Here is a 21448-nt window from a genome sequence, read left to right on the forward strand (position 1 = left end):
GTACGGCCACCAGAGCCAGCGTAGGTGCCCCCGGTGGTGGTGAAACACATACATCTCAGTTCAGAGTCGGAGCTAGGTGGTTCCTCGTCTGGCATCTCGGTATCCTCAAAAGCGACCTCTGGATCGTTTTAGGGCAGCACGGTAGTACAAGTGAATAGCACTGTGACTTCACAGCGCCAGGGTCCCAGGTTCGATTCCCCGCTGGGTCACTTTCTGTGCGGAGTCTGCACATTCTCCCTGTGTCTGCATGGGTTTCCTCCGGGTGCTCCGGTTTCCTTCCACAGTCCAAAGACGTGCAGGTTAGGTGGATTGGCCATGCTAAATTGCCCTTAGTGACCAAAATGGTTAGGAGGGGTTATTGGGTTACGGGGATAGGGGGGAAGTGAGGGCTTAAGTGGGTCGGTGCAGACTCGATAGGCCGAATGCACTGTATATTCTATGTTCTATGTTCTATAATCCTCGACAGCCGGTGGAGCCAGAGGTGGCAGCAGTAAGAGGGGCTGCAGGGGCCTGTGGTGAAGATGCGGTGCTGGGACATCTGAATTAACAGCCAGTAAGACTAAAGTACGTTGCCTCGGAGGTGGTCCACGTGGCAATTAGACCTGCAGCCCTGTTCCCATATTCGGTACGAAATGGGTCCCGTTTTCACCAACACGATGCCCAGGATCCACATGGCTATGTTGCCGAAGTGCCGGACGTGTACTGCGTCTTCTCGAGCGAACACGAGCTGTGGCTTGCTGCAGTCTGTGACCGCCTCGATTTACCCTGAGCACGGCAGACTTTCCCACTAATATCAGGAAAGACGAGACTGAACCATGTGCGGAGGCAACAACCCATCAACATCTCGGCTGGCGCGATGCCTGTCACGGCACACAGGGCCATGTAGTAACAGAATAAGAACTGGCTAAGCAGGTCTCCCAGGAACCTAATGTCTGCTTCTTCATTCCAGGCTCGAATGTTTGCACTGCCTGCTCAGCCAACCCATTTGAAGCTGAGAGGTATGGGGTGGTCCTCACGTGACGGATCCCGTTGGCGAATATGAATGCCACAAATTCTGCACTCATTAAAGCCGTACCATTGTCTGACACCAGCACCTTAGGTATCCCATGCATGCTAAAAATGTGCCGGAGTTTCTCGATGGTGCCCTGGGCTGTCGTTGCCTGTGTCTTGAGAACCTCCATCCACTTGGAGTAGGCATCGACGAGGATGAGGATCATAGTGACCTGAAAGGGGTCCGCAAAATATAAATGGATGTGAGACCACCGGTTAATCTGGCCATTCCCATGGGTGGAGAGGGCTGCAGGGGGCAACCTCTGGTGGGTCTGACACTGGACGCAGTGCTTGGCCACTAGCCGATGTCTGCGTCGATGCTGGGCCACCAAACGTAGCTACAAGCTAACGTTTTCATCTTGGACACCCCTGGCCCCAACACCTTACGGAGAAGCATCGCAGGTCAACAGGAGTGGTCTTGACGGGTCGAAGCCGTTAGCTGTTCCTGGGCCCACTCACAGCATTGCCCCTTTTTTAAACATATGGTGGCCGGGAGCTAAATGATGGCCAGGTTCAGGAGGAAATTGCCATAGTAATTGGCGAGGCCTAGGAATGATCAGAATTTTGTTGGGCCACCTGGCACAGGGCCTGCCGAATTGCCTCTACCTTTTCTTCCACCAGGTGCAAACCATGGTAGTCAACATGGTAGCCGAGGTTCCAACCTCGGTGGTGTTGAGGACACACTTCTGCCGGAGACAGACGCCGGCCTCCTCAAAGTGCCTCAGTTCCTCGGCCAGGTTTTGCAGATGCTGCTGGTTGGACGGGCCGTTGATCAAGACATCGTCCAGATAGACCACCATGCGAGGTAGGCCTCGCAGGATATTGCCCATTGCGCACTGGAAAATTATGCACATGGAGGAAACCTCAAAGGGCAGGCGGGTGTATTCATATAGCCCTCAGTGTGTGTTCACGGTGCTGAAGCATCTGGACTCAGGGGGCCAGGATCAGCTGGAGGTAAGCGTGACTCATGTCAGGTTTCGTATACGTGCGACCCCCTCTCTGCTTCGCTTAAAGATTCTTGGGATAGAGGACAGGTGTGCGAGGTGTGTGGGAGGGCCAGCACACCACGTCCATATGTTTTGGACATGTCCGAAACTTAGGGAATTCTGGCAAGGTTTTGCAGATGTCATGTTCACGGTGCTAAAAACAAGGGTGGTGTTGAGTCAAAAGTTGGCGATTTTTGGAGTGTCGGAAGATCCCGAAGTCCAGGTGGCGAGAGAGGCTGATGTCTTGGCCTTTGCCTCCTTGATAGCCCGGAGACAGATATTGCTAGCATGGAGGGACTCGAAGCCCCCAAAATCAGAGATCTGGGTTAGCGACATGGCTGGGTTTCTCAGACTTGAGAAAATTAAGTTCACCTTAAGAGGGTCAACACGAGGGTTCATCCGGAAGTGGCAGCCATTTGTCGACTTCTTCGGGGAAAACTAAACTGTCAGCAGAGGCAATAAAAGGGGGAGGTGGTGGGGGGGGGGGGGGGGGGGGGGGGGGGGGGGGGGGAGTTAGGCTATTTTCTGTTTAGGGTAGGTGGGATTAGCGAGGGATGGAGATGTTTTTATGCACTATGTTTACATTTGTATTTGTACTGTTTATTGTTATTATTATAAAATTATAAATACCTTAATAAAATGTTTTACAAAAAAAAAAGATCCTTGGTCCAGCCAAGACACATGGTTGAACTTCATCTTATAGTCCCCACATAAACACTCTGATCCATCGGGCTTCATGACTGGGACAACCAATGCTGCCCAGTCGGAGAACTACAACGGGCATATGATGCCCAAACTCTCCACCCAGTCCAATTCTGCGTCGACCTCGGGTCACAGGTTGTAGGGAACAGGTCGGGCTCGGAAATAGCACAGTTGAGCCATTGGGTCCATGTTTATTCAGGCCATATCACCTTTCATAGTGTCCAACCTCTCTTGGAATACCGACGGAATCGGGTCAGAACTCCTTCAGGGCCATGTGAGTGCCTAAGGCACACCTGCTGCCAATCCAGTTGTTGGTGACCTTACCAGTCATGTCCCAGCAAGCTCGGGCCACACCCATGGGCCACCACTGGAGGAAGACGTGCAGATTATTGACCATACTCAAACAGAACAGGTAAAGTGCCCGCTATTGCCAGCGGTTCCCCCGTACAAATGGCCAACCACACATTGGTGTCCAACATTGCCAGTGATTGAAGGGAAGACTGAATGCGGTCAAACGTTTGGCAATAGACTACAGACATTGCTGCCCCAGTGTTGACCTCTATGCAGATGGGGGTGTGCATTAACTTGTAGTGAGATCTGGATGCGCGCTACTCTCGGCGAGCCATGCTGTGCAACTGCTGGTAGCTGCTGTCAAAGTCTTCCACATAGATTATGGGGATAAGGTTGAGATGTGGGCTTACGTAGGGTGCTCTTTCCAAGGGCCGGTGCAGACTCGATGGGCCAAATGGTCTCCTTCTGCACTGTAGGGATTCTATGAATAAGCCCTGTCATGGAGGGATTGTTTGGGCCTGGTCCCTGGTCCCTGTGACCTGTTGCAGCTCCAGGCATATGATGCCCAAACTCTCCATCCGGTCCAATTCTGTGTCTACTTTGGGTCACAGGTGTGTACGGAACAGATGGGGCTCGGAAGTAACGCAGTTGAGCCGTTGGGTCCATGCTTATTCGGGCCACCTTGCCTTTGATGATGCCCAATCCATCCTGTAATACATGGTTCGTGGTCATTTTCCTTCTCTTCAAGGTCGGGAGATAATGCCGGCGAAGCTCCTGGCCTCTGTTATGGCAGCTCGTATTCCTCCTGTAGGTGCCCCACTGCCAGGGGCCAGCTTCCTCAGTTCTAGCCGAGCATGATTGGCAATCGCCTTGGCATCCCAGACTGAGCACCCTCATTGCCTAGAGTTACTAGACCCCTTGTCCGACGCTTTCTCTGGAGATGGCTATCTCCAGCATGGGTTGCAGCTCCAAGTGAGCCTCAACTAGTTATTTGTTCTGCATGGCTGCGTCGCACACACCAAGCGGTCCCGGAGCATCTCATTTAATGTTACTCCAAATGCTCCAGTTTTGGAGGTGGGCCTTGATGTCACTCATCGACTCAGCTTACAAATAGCGACGGTTTCGGCTCGAAATCCTCCCGCACTAAAGCCACAGGGGCAGCGTACGACCGGGTATCTGGGAGACCGGTGAGTCAGGCTTTTTATCACCGTTCGTCTCTCATCGCCGATGATCGCATTCGTCTTAACAAAATATTACATACTTTCAACGTATTGTCCCCAATTGTCTGTACCTGCATTGAATCATAGAATGTACTGTGCAGAAGGAGGCCATTCGGTCCATCGAGTCAGCACCAGCCCCTGGCAGGAGCACCCTACTTAAGCCCACATCGCCATCCTATCCCCATAACCCCACCTCACCTTTTTTGGACACTAAGGGCAATTTAGCATGGACAATCCACGTAACTTTCACATCTTTGGACTGTGGGAGGAAAGCGGAGCACCCGGAGGAAACCCACGCAGACACAGGGCGAATGTGCAGACTCCGCACGAACAGTGACCCAAGCCAGGAATCGAACCTGGGATTCTGGAGCTGTGAACCAACAGCGCTAACCACTGTGCTACCATGCCGCTTCCATTTCACTGGAATGGCTCCAGCATTATTTTCTGAAGTACTTCGGCGGTCAGTAGAGGGGCTTCCTGAGGCCCAGACGAAGTGAATCAGGCGCGTAGCAACCGGTGTCAATGGCAGCTCCACTGAATCCTCGTGGCCAGTGTAAAAACCGCAGTAAGCAGGACGCATAGATGATAGGTAGAGTTTTTTTTTCAATAATTTTTATTCACATTTTCAACAAATTTTAACCAACAAAACAGAAGACAAGAGAAAAACAGTAACCCCCCCCCAATACAAAAGCAATAAATTAACAAAAATAATAAACAAGACCAAATGTACATCCCCTGTAGAGAACAAGGAACACCCAAGATAAGGCAAGCTCCAATTCCACTTGACTCAGTTCTGAGCTGCTATGTGAAATTTATCATGTAAGATAAATCAATTCTTGAACAGGTGGCCACTTGAAGACAGTACCGAACATCACCATCCTTCCTCCCTTTCTTATTTTTTTCAAAATACAGTATAGCATTTTATATATAGTACCTCACCAGTCAAGCCTTCTGGGCACTTAGCTGTGCAAGGAAAACAAGTCAACAGTTTCAGATGTTTTTTTTGTTGAAAAGTGGCCTGGGTTTTGGATTTTATTTTAGTAGGATTTAGCTGACATGCCTGCAGGAAGGAGAGAAAGAGGGAGAAGAGGGGAGGGAGGGAGAGAGAGAGGGAGGAGAGGGGATGGAGAGAGGAAGGAGAGTGGAGGGAGAGAGGAAGGAGAGCAGAGGGAGAGAGGAAGGAGAGGGGAGTGAGAAAGGAAGAAGAGGGCATAACCTTGTGTTATAACCTGCCTGCTAACCATTAGCTGGGGACTAATGACAATCCCACAATCCTATGGGAGTATGAGCTTCCCCAGTGAGGGGCGCGGAGAAATCATGAGCAGACTCCCTGCATAAATAGAGCTGGCCTGTTTGGAACCAGCAGAGAGAGAGGAGTGAGCAGCAAGGGAAGTTGCTGCTGTTGTATATATATGTTATTGTAAATAAATGTTATTTCTTTGTACCCTGAAAACTCATGTTGGATTCTTTGTGGCCCTCACAAAACTGGCGACGAGGGTTAAAGTGAATAGCTGTCTACACTGCTGAAGCCACCTCCCTGGATTTTTGTTGAATACAGGTTGGAAGTTGTTTTCTATTACACCATGCCTCTGTATGGACGTTTGGATGTTTTTGATGCTGCGCTGGAAAGCTGGAACCAGTACGCACAAAGGATGCGTTACTATTTCCGGGCAAACAACATCACCGAAAACGAGCGCCAGGTGGTCATATTGCCCACGGCCTGCGGCCCGCATACGTTTGGGGTGATTAGCGGCTGCACCAGACACCAAAACGTTTGATAAACTTGTGAATTTAGTGGGGCAACATTTTAACCCAACCCCATCCACGATAGTTCAACGTTACCGGTTTAATACGGCTGAAAGGACCCCAGGAGAATCCCTTGCCGACTTTCTATCTAGGCTACGCAGGATTGCGGAGTACTGTGACTATGGTTAGACCTTGTCAGAAATGTTATGCGACCGTTTGGTTTGCGGTATTAACAATGCGGCCACCCAGAGAAAGTTGTTAGCCGAGCCAACATTGACTTTTCAACAGGCCATTCAAATTGTATTTTCCCGAGAGAGTGCAGAATGAGGAGTGGAGGAGCTACAGGGAATGGAGGTGCATGCCTTGGGGCGCAACCCCTTCCGTCCGAAAGCGTCCCCCTGCATTCCTGCGGTACCTTGGGCGAGGCGACGTCCGGATCGACGGCAGTGGCCGTCGGACATTCCTGCCCGAAGGGAGCCTTCTCCAGAACCAATGGATGAGGAGCCATGTCCGTGTCAGACTTGTAGGCACCGAACCCGTCGCAGACTCCGGTCCTGGGGACGCCAGAGGCGCCGTTATTCTGACCGAAACTGGGGCCAGCCCAGGGACCGTACATTTCATTTGGATGAACCTGCGGCGACTACTCCCAAGGACGTGGAGACGGAGGACGACTGCCTTCAGCTGCATTATGTGGCAGCTCCCCGTGTGGCCCCCATTAAAGTGACAATACGGGTCAATGGTCACCCGCTTGAGATGGAGTTGGACACTGGCGCAGCGGTCTCCGTGATCGCCCAGAGGACAATCGACCGCATCAAGCAGGGTATACAGACCCTTACATTAACCGACACACAGGCCAGGTTGGCCACCTACATGGGGGAACCATTGGACATTGCAGGAACTATGATGACCCCTGTTGTTTATGGATGCCAGGAGGGGCTCCCACTTATTGTGGTGCGCGGCCATGGGCCCAGCCTGTTGGGTCGGGACTGGTTGCGCCATTTGCGGTTGCAGTGGCAGTTCATCCCCCAAACAGTTTCTGGAGGGTTGACTGAGGTGCTAGGACGATACCCTGATGTATTCCAGCCTGGTTTGGGGAAAATAAAAGGGGCTGTCGAACCAGGAGACACGCCGTGCTATTTCCAGTCGCGCCCGGTGTCTTATGCCTTGCTCAAGAAGGTAGAAGGGGAGCTCACTCGTTTGGAGACTTTGGGTATCATCAGGCCCGTCTGTTTCGCTGACTGGGCAGCACCAATTGTACCTGTAATGAAGCCAGATGCCACAGTTCGCTTGTGCGGCGACTAAAAACTTACAGTGAATACGGCTTCCCGACTCAACCGATACCCAATGCCTCGCATAGAGGATCTCTACGCGAAGCTTGCAGGCGGACTCTCGTTCACAAAATCAGATACGAGTCACGCCTACCTACAGTTGGAGCTGGACTTTGCCTCCCGGCCATATGTAACGAGTAATACACACCGGGGCCTGTATGAATATACACGTTTGCCCTTTGGTGTATCCTGTGCCTGCGCTATTTTTCAACGCGTTATGGAGGGCATTTTGAGAGGGTTACCACGTGTTGCTGTCTACTTAGATAACGTTTTGATCACAGGGACGTCGGAGCAGGAACATTTGGAAAATTTGGAGGCTGTCCTTAGACGCTTTTCGGAGGCTGGAGTCCGTTTACGTCACACAAAGTGCGTCTTTCAGACGAAGGAAGTAGTCTACCTGGGTTATCGGGTGGACCGCAAAGGTTTGCACACCGTCGCAGAGAAGGTGCGCGCGATTCGACAGGCCCCAGCCCCGACTGACACTTCGCATCTTCGTTCGTTTCTCGGCCTTGTAAACTATTACGAAAAGTTCCTCCCCAATCTGGCAATTACGCTGGCCCCATTGCACCTTCTGCTAAAGAAGAATCAAACCTGGGTTGATCAAACTTGTCGTTGTCTGGGTTACTAACTCACTATGATCCTGGAAAGCCTCTGCTCGTCACATGTGATGCATCCCTGTAGGTATTGGGGCCGTCATGTCCCACAAGATGGAGAACGGGGCCGAGCGGCCGATAGCTTTCGCCTCCCGCACATTGACTGCAGCGGAAAAAAAGTACGCGCAGATCGAGAAGGAGGGCCTGGCAGTGGTCTTTGCGGTGAAACGTTTCCACCAGTATGTATATGGCCGCCACTTCACTATCGTGACTGATCATAAGCCTCTGCTGGGACTTTTCAGAGAGGATAAGCCAATACCGCCCATTGCTTCCGCACGGATCCAACGCTGGGCTTTGTTGCTCGCTGTATATGAGTATTCTCTGGAGCACAAACCAGGAACCCAGATAGGGAATGCCGACGCACTGACCCGATTGCCTTTATCGACCGGCCCCATGTCGACCCCCACGACCGGTGAGGTGGTTGCAACCCTAAATTTTATGGACACCTTGACTGTCACGGCTTCACCGATCCGTGAGTGGACCCAGACGGAGCCAGTCCTGTCAAAGGTTCGGCACATAGTCCTGTATGGTGGGCAGCATAGACAGCTCCCAGGAGAGTTGCCGGCATTTTCCACCAAGCTGTCCAAATTCAGCGTGGAAGACGGCATCCTCTTGTGGGGGACGCGTGTGATTGTCCCGGAAAAAGGACGAGAGCTAATACAGAGAAATTTGCACAATGGGCATCCAGGTGTGACCAAAATGAAAATGTTGGCCCGGAGTTATGTCTGGTGGCCAGGCCTCGACACCGACATTGAGAAGGTGGCCCAAAACTGCTTCATTTGCCAGGAGCATCAGAAGCTTCTGCTGGCCGCGCCCCTACATCACTGGGAATGCTTGCATGCGGATTTTGCCGACCCTTTTCAAGGATCCATGTTCCTGCTATTAATCGACGCCCAGTCTAAATGGCTAGAGGTGCATAAGATGGTAGGCACAACGTCCTGCGCAGCAATCGAGAAGATGCATTTGTCTTTCAGTACGCATGGCCTCCCCGAGGTGCTGGTCACGGACAATGGCACTCCGTTCACAAATGAGGAGTTTGCGAGGTTCATGAAGTTGAACGACATACGCCATATCCGCCCTGCCCCTTACCACCCAGCTTCAAATGGGTTGGCGGAGCGCGCAGTGCAGACATTCAAACGAGGCCTAAAGAAGCCGTCTTCCGGGTCGATGGACACGCGACTGGCTCATTTTTTTGTTTTCATATAGGACCACCCCCCATGCGGTGACTGGGGTAGCTCCAACAGAACTCCTAATGGGCCGGAGACTTCACACCCGCCTTAGCATGGTTTTTCCGGACATTGGCGCAAAAGTACGCCGCACACAAGAATGGCAGGGACATGGTTTTTCTCGGCATTGGCCGATTCGGCAGTTTACGCCCGGTGACCCAGTATTCGTTCTGAATTTTGCTGGTGGTGCCCAGTGGGTCCCTGGCATAATCTTTCTCCAAACGGGCCCTATCTCTTACCAGGTGCAAGCCCAGGGGCGTCTCCAGCGCAAACATGTAGACCATGTTCGGTCCAGAAGACTATCCCTTCCAAAGATTCCCCGCCCCAGCAGCTCATTTCTACAGCCACAGAGACCAGACTCAATGGAAAGTATTCCTCACAATCTTCCTCTGGTGCCTCACTCAAAGCCTGCGCAGGTCGTGACAGAACCACGTGGAGATAAAGACACTGAGATGACGGAGGCAGCAGACTCTGACTCCGAGATGGAGACACACGACATCTCAGAGGGGGAATCCTCAGGCCCACGGGCCGTGGATGTACAATCGTTGCGCCGTTCATCACGGAAGCGCCAGTCTCCATCTCGTTACACTCCGCCCGATCCAGTGCCTCGTGCAAATGGTGTCCGGCCTGCGGGAAAAAACGAGTCCGACGCCCTCCTTCGCCAGGGTCTTCAGTGGATTCCTTGGACTTTGGGGGGGGAGGGATGTTATAACCTGCCTGCTTACCATTGGCTGGGGACTAATGACAATCCCACAATCCTGTGGGAGTAAGAGTGCTTCCCCAATGAGAGGGGCGGAGAAATCATTAGCAGACTCCCTGCATAAATATAGCTGGCCAGTTTGGAACCAGCAGAGAGAGAGGAGTGAGCAGCAAGGGAAGTTGCTGTTGTCTGTATATAGATATATGTTATTGTAAATAAATGTTATTTCTCTGTATCCTGAAAACTCGTGCTGGATTCTTCGTGGCCCTCACAAAACCTTGCTTAACTTGTATATTTTTTTTTGAGTCTGTATTCTGCAGGTTAACAAAGGCACACTGTCATTTTGTATTAACGCCTGATATAAAAGAAGCCATTTTGTGATTTGAACACCTGCTGCCAAACTGCAATATTTTAGTAGACTAAACAGCAGTATTGTAAAGTAGAAAGCGATCACCATCAGATGGTTATTAGAAGTACCTCAATTACACTGTCGTGGATGAATAAGTAATAATTAGATAGTTAATGAAAGTTGGATTACACCTATTTCTGTTTTTCCTACGAACATTTCTATGTTAGAATCTGAGGGTGAAATTCTCCCATGCTTCTGCCGATGGGTTGAATGGCGAGCGGGTGGGGGGGGGGGGGGGGCTGGGGGCTGCGATGAAGTCGGCAGGTGACTCATAACTCGATTTTACACCAGTGTGAATTTCCCGCGGGGATGGGGGGGGGGGGAGCCTACTTGTGACAATAAGCAATTTTCATTTCATTTTCATTTCATTTCATTTTCATTTCCTTTCTCAGGAGCTCTATCTTTTTGCCTCAGAGTACTATGTTCATTTTCAGAAGGTCCACGACCTTTCTTCAATAGTGGGTCAATGACATTGGCGCCTTGTCAATATTATGCCCAGATAAGACAGCAGACTATGCGTAAGCAGGCCTGCCCCGTCTTGCAAATACGGCACCATGTTTAGCACAGCATAATCAATTAGGTCGGGACCAAAAGATCTGGCGCATTTTCCCACTGGCCTCTGCAGTGGGAGGCATTCCATGTTCCTGCCCTGCCACGGGACTTAGTCCCAGGGTGGGAGAATTCCACCCGGGCTCGTTATTTGCATTATGTATATAGATCAAATGACCTACAGATCCAAAGAGGATCACTTCCCTCCAGTCCCACACCACCTATCATGAGAACATCTATTTGATTTGATTTATTATTGTCCAGCCAGGCGCTGGTCTCCACTAAGGGGGGGGGGGGGGGGCTCCGGGTAATCAGCCTTTTGGCAGGGTGGCACCCTGGCACTGCAGAAAGATCCAAGCGGATAAAATTGATGCAGATATTGTTGTCCCAACTTTCCTCATTACAATGAGGTTGTAAACTTTCAATCTCCTGAGAAGTTTGGTGCCGCCAAAAAGAAAACCAGGCTACAAACCTGATGAGATTGTGGAGATATTGCAGGGCCACTTCTCACCTAAGCCTATGGTCATCGTCGAGAGGTTCAAGTTCCATGAACGTAACCAACAGAATGGTGAATCAATCACACAATCCAGAGCTCCTTTGAAGAAATTAGCTGACTATTGTGAATTTGGAGATGACACCATTAGAGGGGGATTAGTGTGTGGGTTAAGAAGAAAAGCTATCCAAAAAAGAGTATTATCAAAGCAACTTAAACCTAAAGAAGCCTTTAGAAGTCGAGATTTCTCTGGAATTTAGCAGTTTAGGAAGCCCAACAATTAAGTTTGAGCACTAAAACCCATAAAATATCGGCTGAGGCCCGAACACAGAGACAGGTTCAAAATTGACACCGATGTGCAAAAACTGGTTACGCAGCAGCAGATGCAAAATCCAGAAATTGTGGTGAAAAGGGGCAAATCAAACTTGCTTGTTGGAGATAGAAAGAAGTTCCAAAGTATATAAAGCAAGAACCAAGTGCATCAAATGGAAAGCGAATAGGGGAAAGAATATCCATACGGTACAAAAAGGCACAATAAAATCACAGTCTGATGATGAACTGTCACTGAATGTACTGGTCATTGCGGCGCAATGAACCATTACTGGGTCACTCCTTTACTGGACAGACAACCGGTAAAATGGAGGTGGGCACTGGTGCAGCTGTTTGATGCCAGAAATTGTTCACCAAGAGAAACTACAACATATCACCATAAAACCCTCAAACATATACTGGGAAAATTGTGCCATTGACAGACCATATCAATGTAAATGTGCAGCAAAACAGACTTATCCCTGCACATCATTGAAGGTAACTATCCAGCCTTAATGAAGAGAACCTGGCTGGAGAGAATCGAGCTAAACTGCGCCAAGGTGAATCCCATGTTCAAGTCTGAAGTAGCAATGATTTGAAAGAAACATGCTATCATCTTTAATGGAGAGCTGGGAAGCATGAAAGAGATCTGTCAGGCTAAGGATAAAGAAGGATGAAAGCCAAGCAAGATGGTTAAAGCCTACGTCAGTGCTGTACGCCATCAGGTTTAGGGTCGAGACAGAATTAGAGAGGCTGGTCAAGGCAGGGTTCCTCGGACCTGTTAATATAAGTGATTGGGCCATGCCCATATTACCCTTGATGAAGAAAAATGGTTTGGAACACATATGACAATTTTGAAGTCACTATCAATCTGATACTATGTGCCTTTAACTGATGATTTATTTGCAGGGTTGGTTGGAGGCCAGCATTTCAGTAAAGTTTAGTCCTTAATCAAACTTCTCTCCAGATGAATATGAATCCAGATTCACAACAATATTTAACAATCATGAGATACAAAGGGCTATTCAGATATAAAGGACTTCTATTTAGCATCACATCCACACCTACATCATTTCAACCTGTCGTGGATCAAATTCTAAGTGGGCCAGAAAGAGTCCAGTGCTACTTAGATAATATCTTAGTTACAGGAAAGAATGAATAAGAGCATTTTTAAAATTTAGCTGCCACACACCAGAGGCTAAAAGATTACGGACTACAAGTGCGGAGGGATAAATAATTCTTTAAATCTTCTATTGAATACCTGGGGCGTGTCATAGATGAAGAAGGACTGCAAAAATTGGCTTGGCAGGTAAAAGCCATAACTGAGGCACCTGCACCTCAAAAACAAAATCAAATGCTATAATTTTCAGACTCTTACGGAACTCTTTCAGACTCTTAAACTATTACGGAAGGTTTGTTCGTAATCTAGAAACTTTCTCAAGCTTTTGCACAATTTATTGTGTCAGAACAAGAAATGGAAATGGGTAGATCAGTGTAAGAAGACCTTGGTACAAGCTAAAGAGGCCTTCCTAAAGTCAGAAGTCCTGACACACTTTGATCCGAAGTTACCATTGCAACTTTCTTGTGACGCATCACCTTATGGAGTGGGAGCTGTGGTTTCTCATATAATACCCAATGGTGAAGTGAAACCAATAGCATTTCCATCAAGGTTCTTGAACAAAGCAGAAATGAACTATGCGCAGATGGAGAAGGAAGATCTAGGCATCATTTTTGGAATCAAACATTTTTACCAATACCTATTTGAAGGAAATGTAATTACTAAGAGATCATTCACCACTGACAACAATACTTGACGGCACAATACTTTGGTATTCCAGCTCTAACAGCATTCCGGCTGCAGAGATGGGCATTGCTGTTGTCAGCACATACAAACACAATAAAATATTGTAAATTAAATCTCCCTGGGAACACTGATGGACTCTTTAGATTACTTTTATCTATGGAGTCATTCATGAATACTCCAGTGGTAATATTTTCTATTTTGAAGCAGTCGATAACACTCATGTAACCACAGGAGAAGTTAAGAAGTATGCCACAAATAATCCACTACTATCCATAGAAACCCTACAGTGCAGAAGGAGGCCACTTGGCCCATCAGGTCTGCACCCACCCTCCGAAAGAACACCCTGCCTAGGCGCAATTCCCTGACCTATCCCCACCTGACCGTTGGACACTTAGTGGTAATTTATCATGGCCAATCCACCGAACCTGCACATCTTTGGACTGTGGGAGGAAACCCACACAGAGACGGGGAAAATATGCAAACTCGACACATAACAGTCAGCTGAGATCGGAATTGAATGCTCTGTGAGGCAGCAGTGCTAAGAGGTTATGGACCTGCTGCTTCATTGCAAGACCATGGGAGCAAACCCAGAGTTGAAGCCATATGTTATTGAAAGACTCAAACTATCCGTACACGCTGATTATCTCCGCTGGGGAATGGGGGTCATCGTTCCGCCATTGTTGAGGATGGTTAGGTGGATTGGCCACACTAAATTGCCCTTTAGTGTCCAAAACAGTTAGGTGGGGTTACTGGGTTACGTGGATGGAGTGGAGGTGTGGGCTTAAGTACGGTACAGTAGTCCCCCGTTATACTGCGCTCCGCAATACGGCGGGGGGGGCTTATGGACCCCAACTTACTTGACTCATTTTAAACTCTTTTTAAAACAGCACCTTTTTTAGCCGTGATGATTAGCCGCGATGATTAGACCGATTAGCAGCGATGATTACCCGCGATGATTAGACCGATTAGCAGCGATGATTACCCGCGATGATTACTGTAGAACGATTAGCCGCGATGAGTAGCCGCGACCGATTAGCCTGATTACCCAGCCATAAAAGGGATACCTTTTCCAGTGCAGGTATCTTCGAGTTCAGTTACTGTCGTTCAAAATGTTTAAGCGCAAGTCTTACACAGTGAAGCAAAAAATATATTTGATAGACCGGCTTCGAAACGGGGAAACAAAGGCAAAATTATCCAGAGAGACTGGTGTACCAGAGTCAACCCTCCGTGGGTGGGTGAAAGATGAGCCCAAGTTAAGAACATATGTTGGGACAGTTTCTCAGAGTGAAGGGCTTAGCAGGAAAAAGGCAAGGAACGCTAGTGACATTAACTTGGAGAAGGCTGTGTTCACCTGGTTTGTCCAGGAACAGTCTGGTGGCACCCCCCTATCTGGACCTATCATCAGGACTCAGGCTGAGAAGTTCCATCACCAGCTCCACCCAGAGGACAGCAATTTCGAAGCCAGCAAGGGTTGGCTCCATCGGTTCCAGAAAAGACATGGGATAGGTGCAGTTACCATCAGTGGTGAACAGAGAACCGCCGACTCAGGAGCAGCAGCAGCCTTTCCCGACATCCTCAAGAACTACATGGTGCAAGAGGAGCTGACCCCAGAGCAACTCTACAATGCAGATGAGTCAGGGCTCTACTGGAAGATGCTGCCTGACAAGACCCTAGCTGTCAAGGATGATGCCCACAAGACTCTGGGGTACAAGCAAGCCAAGAACAGGCTCACCATCCTGTTTGCCAGCAATGCCACGGGAACACACAAGCTGAAGCCATTGATTGTGGGCAAATTCAAGTCTCCTAGATGCTTTCACTACATCAACATGGAGAACCTACCCATTACCTACCGGAACTCTGGCAAAGCCTGGATGACAGCTTCCTTATTTGAGGAGTGGTTCTTCAAGTTCTTCGTACCCAGTGTCAGGGACCACCTTAGTGCCCGCAACTTACCGCAGAAGGCCACACTCCTACTGGACAACTGCTCAGCCCACCCTCAGGGAGATGTTCTCAAGACCAGGGACGGGCAGATCCAAGTGCTCTATCTCCCAAAGAACACCACCAGCAAGATCCAGCCATGTGATGCTGGCATCATTCAGACTTTCAAGTCTGTATACAAAAAGGAACTGATCCTGGAAATGATAGACTCTCCTCTCACTGTCCCAGATTACCTGAAAGCCATCACCATCAAGGATGCCTGTTATCTGGCAGGGAAGGCCTGGGGAGCTGTGACGGAGAAGACCATCGCCAACTGCTGGAACAAGGCCCTACGAGCAGCACTCCCACGACCCCAACATTAACCGGATGAAGAGGACTTCGTAGGCTTTACTGAAGTAGAGATCAGGGCAGCTGAGGAGAGGCTAGAGGACCACCTGGATGAGAACCTAACACTCCAGGATTGGGTGAACAGGTGGGCAGCAGCAGAGGACGACATGGCACCCGCAGAAACATTCACAGAGGAGGAGATCATCAACCAGGTCACCCAAGAGGAGGCAGAAGAAGAAGAAGAACCCCAGACCACAGTGGCAAAGAGCCACTCGGATGCCATCACGCACCTGAAGTGGCTCACAGCATACACAGAGCAACAAGACTTCGACCCGATATACATCCTACACCTGAAGAACCTCCAGAGGCAAGCATAAGTCAAGATGAGGAAGGGGATGTGCCAGAAGAAACTCACAGACTTTTTTAAATGATTTTTAAAAATATGCTTGAAAGTACAATTTTAAGTATATTATTGTATGTATATATTATTGTATATATTTTAATAAATTTAAAACTTGATTTAAGACTTGAACGAACTTTGATGTTTTTTATTTAAAACGCCCTTCCATTCAGCAATGTTCAGCACAGTCAGCGATGTTCAGCACAGTCAGCAATGTTCAGCACAGTCAGCGATGTTCAGCACAGTCAGCGATGTTCAGCACAGTCAGCGATGTTCAGCACAGTCAGCGATGTTCAGCACAGTCAGCGATGTTCAGCACAGTCAGCGATGTTCAGCACAGTCAGCAATGTTCAGCACAGTCAGCGATGTTCAGCACAGTCAGCAATGTTCAGCACAGTCAGCGATGTTTCCTCTCGTTCATTCATTTGGATATCCGCCATCTTGGATATCCGCGGCTCGGATACAACGCGGGTGGCTGTCTTGGACCCGAACACGCGCGGTATAACGGGGGAGAACTGTACTCTTTCCAAGGGCCAGTGCGGATTCAATGGGCCGAATGGCTTCTGCACTGTAAATTCTATGATTCTATGAACCGTCCTAAACCAACTTCATGAAGGTTATTGTGGGATAGTAAGAATGAAGGAGATAGCCAGAAGACATTTTTGGTGGCCAGCGCTTGATAGCAAAATCGAAGAAAAGGCGGGCATGTGTTCGGCATGTTCAAAGGTTCAAAACCTGCTGCCACTTACCACCATTACACCCATAGGGCAGGATTCTCCGACCACCCCAGCCGGGTCGGAGAATCACCGTGGGGCGGCGCAAATCCCACCCCGCCGCTCTGATGCCGGCTGCCATATTCTCCGGCATTAAAAAAATCGCACCGATGCAATGGGCCCCGGGGCGGTTCCAAATCTCCGGCCCAGGTGGGTCGAAGTCCTGCCGACAAGACCACAGGTCACGCTGACGTAAATCGAACAATGATTTTAACGGTATCAACCAGTCATGCTGGCTCACACAGTGAGCGCGGAGGTAGGGCCGTCAGAGAGGCCAGGCGTGGGCCGGCCATCAGAGAGGAGACGGCACAACCGTGGTGGGGGTAGGGGGGGGGGTTGCCGGTGGAGGGTGCACCCCAGGGCCAAGGGTGCCTGCCGATGATCGTGGTCAGTGCTGGGGGTGGAGGGGGACAGGAGTTCGGGTGGGAAGGGGATGGTGGGGGGTGCCGTGGCTGTGGGGTGCTGGGGATGGGAGTGCCGGGCAGGGGCGGGGTGCAGGAGAGGGGGGTCTGGGGATGGGAGTGCCGAGGATGGGAGTGCCAGCAGCAGTGGGGGGGAGTGGGGATGGGGATGGGTGTGCGGGAGACGGGGGCTGTGGATGGGAGTGTCGGGAAGGAGGGTGCTGGGGAGGGGGGTTCCGAGGATGGGAGTGCCGGGGAGGGGGCGCTGGGGATGGGAGTGCCGGAGAAGAGGGAGTGTCGGGGAGGGGGGTTTCCGGGGAGCGGGAGAGCCGGGGACGGGATTGGTGCCGGGGATGGGAGTGCTGGGGGGGGGGGCTGGGGAGAAGGGGGGCTGGGGATGGGGGTGCCGGGGAGATGGGGGCTTGGAAGTGGGAGTGCCGGGTAGGGGAGTGCCAGGGAGGTGGGGGCCGGGGAATGTGAGTGCCAGGGAAGGGGTTGGCTATAGATGGGAGTGCCGGGGATGGGAGAGCCGGGGAGGGGGGGGGGCTGGGGATGGGAGTGCCGGGGAGGGGGATGCCGGCAAGGGGGGGTGCTGGGTTTGCCTGGCCGGGTGCCAGCTGGCAACAGTCACGACCATGGCATCTGGCTGCGATGGGGGGGGGGGTATGAGCAATGATGACATGTCGTCTATCTCCACCACCCACGCGCCACCGCCTGCTGGCCGTTATGTTTGGTCATCACCCAGCGATGTTGGCCGCCGTGGCGGCAGCCGCTCTTCTACATGTTGCCCTGGGGGAGCTGGAGGAGGAGCGTGTCTGGGAGGCGGCGGAGGCTGCCGCAGAGGAGAGTGCTGCAGGGAGGCAGGTGGCAGCTTCCCAGGCTGGAGCGCTGCCCGCCCGAGAGGACGAGGAGGAGGACGAGGAAGAGGAGGTGGTGCCACGGTGATGGAGGAGCCCGATGAGGCCCCGTGTGTACCGGCCCCACTCGTCGTGCCAGGACCTCATGGACCAGGCATGCAGGGGGAGACGCAGGATGAGCCGGGAAGCCATCACCTATATCTGCCACCTGATGGCACATCTGGCACCACATGGCACTGGGGGAGGACACCCTCTCCCAGTGGCCGTCAAGGTTACGCTGGCCCTGAACCTCTACGCCACGGGGTTGTTCCAGTCACCAAGTGCGGACCTGTCCGGCATCTCGCAGGCATCGGTGCATCCGTGCAGTGACCGACGCCCTGTATGCCATTGGGGACCGCTACATGCCGTTTCTTGTGAACCTGGCCCACCAGGATGCCCGGGCAGTGGGATTCGCTGCCGTGGCCAGTATGTCCATGGTCCAGGGGGCAATCAATGGGATGCACGTCGCTGTACGGCCACCAGCGGATAACAGAGCTGTGTTCATGAACAGGAAGGGGACCTACTCCATGAACATTCACGTAGTCTGTGACCACCGGATGAGGCTCCTGCACGTCTGCACACATTACCGGGGAAGTGTGCATGACTCATTCGTATTGGCCCAATCGTTCATCCCCGGCTGAGGGGCTGATTGCTGGGCGACAAGGGTTACCCGTTGCAGTCGTGGCTGATGACGCCTATACGGAGGCCACAGGCCGACGTGGAGAACCGCTACCATGATGCCCATGCAGCGACCAGGGGTGTGATCGAGACGTGTTTTGGGCTGCTGAATATGCGCTTCAGGTGCCTGGACTGCTCTGGAGGGGCCCTCCAGTACCTGCCAGATAGGATCGGCTGCATCGGTGTGGTCTGCTGCGTCCTCCAGAACATAGCCCAGCAGAGTGGCGATGTGCCGCAGGCAGAGGAGGAAGAGGGGGAGGAGTAACACGACGACGGGCAGGCCTCCCCAGATGAGGAGGATGGGGGCAATGAACAGGACAGATGGGCTGGACTTGGATGGGAGGCTGCCCACCATTACCGGCTGGGCCAGCGGGCACGGGACGGCTTGATAGCCGCACGGTTCACAGACTAGGGGGGTGTGAGAATCGGTGAGTATGGGAATGGACAGCACAGTACGGCACCAGCCTACCACCCTCACCCCGCCCACCACCAACCACCCTCACCCCACCCACCATCAACCACCCTCACCCCACCCAACACCAACCACCCTCACCCCACCCACCATCAACCACCCTCACCCCACCCACCACCAACCACCCTCACCCCACCCACCATCAACCGCCCTCACCCCACCCACCACCAACTGCCCTCACCCCACCCACCACCAACCACCCTCACCCCACCCACCACCAACCACCCTCACCCCACCCACCACCAACCACCCTCACCCCACCCACCATCAACCACCCTCACCCCGCCCACCACCAACTGCCCTCACCCCGCCCACCACCGCATCACCCGCAGGCACACCACCCCTCCATTGCACATCGGGCAGGACTCACACGGTCGCCAGTGGGAGCAGGTCAATTGGATGCCATGGAGGATGATGACAACACGCTCTGTGATAAGCTCCGGGCTCTACATCGTTAGACAATGCCTGACCCATGGCCACAGTAACACGCTCCACCTGGACCGTTCCTGCATGCGGCCATGATACTGCAGCGCACGGTCCCGTCGTCTGCCTGGGGGGGTGGGGAGCGCGATCCGGAGGGAGGGGAACACTCACCTGAGCTCGATGTCCTATCATACGCACACTGGCGCTCACCTCCCACCCCATCCCCGCATGCATTGGACAGAGCACAAAGGCAGCTTCTGTTGGTGTGGAAGTGATTTTAATGATAAACAGTTCATACACGTGCCCAAGCCCCTATAACTAGTCTGTGCCCTGCATCCATGCCAACTTACTCAGTGTCTAATTTTCTGGCCTTACGGGCCCTATGACTACGTCTAACTGGTTCCCCAGACGGTACAGCAGAGACTCCTGTGATCCCTGCCCTGTGACTAGGGACCCCTTTGGCGGCCGTTTCCTGGGGTGGCCCGGCATGGATGGGCCAGGCTGTGGCGCGGGCAACCAGTATAGCGAGCTGCCAGCCTGTCATGCCCGTTGCACACCAGATGCACCTGGGACGGAAGGGGGGGGGGGGGTGGAGTCCAAGGTGTTGCGGTGTTCCGGGATCTCCCCTGCAGGGGGACCCGGAACGGGTCCCAGCGCCTCCTCCTCCCTCGTGGTACCCGATGGCCCCCAGAGTTCCCCGTGGGTCGGGGATGCAAATGGATCCAGCACCCGATGCCCCCCCGGCAACTAGCGCTTCCAGTCCTGGAGCCCCTACCTGGTATCAACAAGGGTCTGCAAGTTTGCAGCCGTGCTCAGGGAGTTGGCCATCCCTGTCTGTGTCTGGGCGACGCCAGCCAGCACCGGGGCAATGGTATCGATGCCCTCAGCGATGGCCTACTGAGACTGGGCCATGGCCTGTTGAGACCGGGGCATGGCCTGCAGAGACTGGCCCATGGCCTGCTGAGACTGGGCCACGGCGTTGAGAGTCTCTGCGATCTGCAGCTGGCTCTGGCTCATGGCTGCCTGTGAGAGGGCAACCACGTCCTGGGCCTGCACGGAAATCTCCATGCCTTGCATATTGCTACCCATGTCTGACACCGTCGCCCCCATTGCCTCCACCACAGACGCCACCCGTGCAGTGTCGGCCTGGGTGGCACGCATGACTGGCACCACTCCCTGCTCCTGGACACAGGTGGACTCCTCCACCTGCGTCTTCGGCTGCCGCAAGCCGGCCGTCACCCCCTTCGATATTCCCTGGGTCCGTGCCTGCATCGGGTCCATGGGTGGGTGTGGTAACTCAGGAACCCGGGACCTGTCTGGGCGGCAGATGGTTGCTGGGGCCGGGCTGCCCTCCAACCGTCCGGCCCCTCGGCTGCACCTACCTCCACCTGCTATACCGGGATGGCTGTGTTGTGCGCATCAGTTAGTGTACCAGAAGCCTAAAATGTCCAATCGAGGTGAGTGTCTCTGCGATGGTGGAGGGTGTAGGAGGTAGCAGTGGCGTAATGTCATGCTCCTCATCCGACCCGAAGTCCGGGGTCCCCTGGAGTGGTGTGTCCTGTCCGTCCGTCCGTCCCCTGTGTGTGGGTTATGTTCTATGTGTGAATGTCCTGTGTGTGGGTGTCCTGTGTGTGGGTGTCCTGTGTGTCAGTGTCCTTTGTGTCAGTGTCCTGT

General features: G+C 52.3%; 1 protein-coding gene across 6 annotated transcripts in view; it reads right to left on the reverse strand.

The window, feature by feature from the left end:
• blk (BLK proto-oncogene, Src family tyrosine kinase) overlaps positions 1-21448 on the reverse strand; it is a 156460-nt gene that overhangs the window by 82022 nt on the left and 52990 nt on the right. The window lies entirely within an intron of this gene.

The sequence above is a fragment of the Scyliorhinus canicula genome, chromosome 6 (genome assembly GCF_902713615.1).
Source record: "Scyliorhinus canicula chromosome 6, sScyCan1.1, whole genome shotgun sequence".
NCBI classification, from domain to species: domain Eukaryota; kingdom Metazoa; phylum Chordata; class Chondrichthyes; order Carcharhiniformes; family Scyliorhinidae; genus Scyliorhinus; species Scyliorhinus canicula.